Raw genomic sequence first — 999 nt, 5'->3', positions numbered from 1 at the left:
TGCCGTGACTCGGATTCGAACCGAGGTTGCTGCGACCACAACGCAGAGTACTAACCACTATACGATCACGGCGCCACATGTTACTCAGAGCACTTGCCCCCGCGCCTCTTCTCCCCGGAGCATTTATAAAGCTCCTTTAACGTAGCAAAACGTCCCAAGGCGCTTCACAGGAGATTTCAAACAAAATTTGACACCGAGCCACAGAAGGAGATATTCGAAGCAAAATACTGCGGATGCTGGAAATTTGAAATAAAAACAGAAAATTCTGTAAATAATCAGCAAATCAGGCAGCGTCTGTGGAGAGAGAAACAGAGTTAACATTTCAGGTCGATGATCCTTCGTCAGAACTGGAAAAGGTTGAAGATTAAACAGTTTTTAAGCAAGGACAGAGTCAGGAAAAGGGATGGGGGAGGAAGGGGAGGGGAGGAAAGAACAAAAGGGAAGGTCTCTGATAGGGTGGAGGGCAGGAGTGATTAAATAACAAAAGGAATGATGGTGCAAGGCAAGGAGGGTGGTAATGGGACAAGAAAAGAAACAAAAGATGGGTCTAGAGGAGCTGTAAACGGCAACATTAGCACCATAACCAGCACTTGCTGTCCGAAAAAAATGTGAGCAGTGTTTATGATCTGAAGTTATTGAAATCAATGTTGAGTTCAGAAGGTTGTAAAGAGCCTGATCGAAAGATGAGGTGCTGTTTCTCGAGCTTATGTTGAGCTTCATTGGAACAGTGTAAGAGGCCGAGGACAGAGAGGTCAGAGTGGGATTGGGACGGGGAATTAAAATGGCAAGCGACCGGAAGCTCAGCGTCACGCTTGTGGACTGAGCGGAGGTGTTCAGCAAAGCTATTACAAATAAATCGCTGTTTCACCTGGAAGGAATGTTTGGGGCCCTGGAAGGTGGGAAGGGAGGAGGTGAAAGGGCAGGTGTTGCATCTCCTGCACTCGCATGGGAAGGTGCCGTGGGGAGGAGAGCGAGTGTTGGGGGTGATGGAAGAGTGGA

At 47.8% G+C, this 999-nt stretch overlaps 1 non-coding gene across 1 annotated transcript; it reads right to left on the bottom strand.

Moving 5' to 3' along the window:
• On the bottom strand, positions 1–72 carry trnah-gug (transfer RNA histidin (anticodon GUG)). The gene has a single exon. It is a non-coding gene; the product is annotated as a tRNA-His (tRNA).
• Between the last annotated feature and the right edge of the window lie 927 nt (positions 73–999).

This window comes from Heptranchias perlo, chromosome 35, assembly GCF_035084215.1.
Source record: "Heptranchias perlo isolate sHepPer1 chromosome 35, sHepPer1.hap1, whole genome shotgun sequence".
NCBI classification, from domain to species: Eukaryota; Metazoa; Chordata; class Chondrichthyes; order Hexanchiformes; family Hexanchidae; genus Heptranchias; species Heptranchias perlo.
This window is presented reverse-complemented; position numbering and strand designations above follow the sequence as displayed.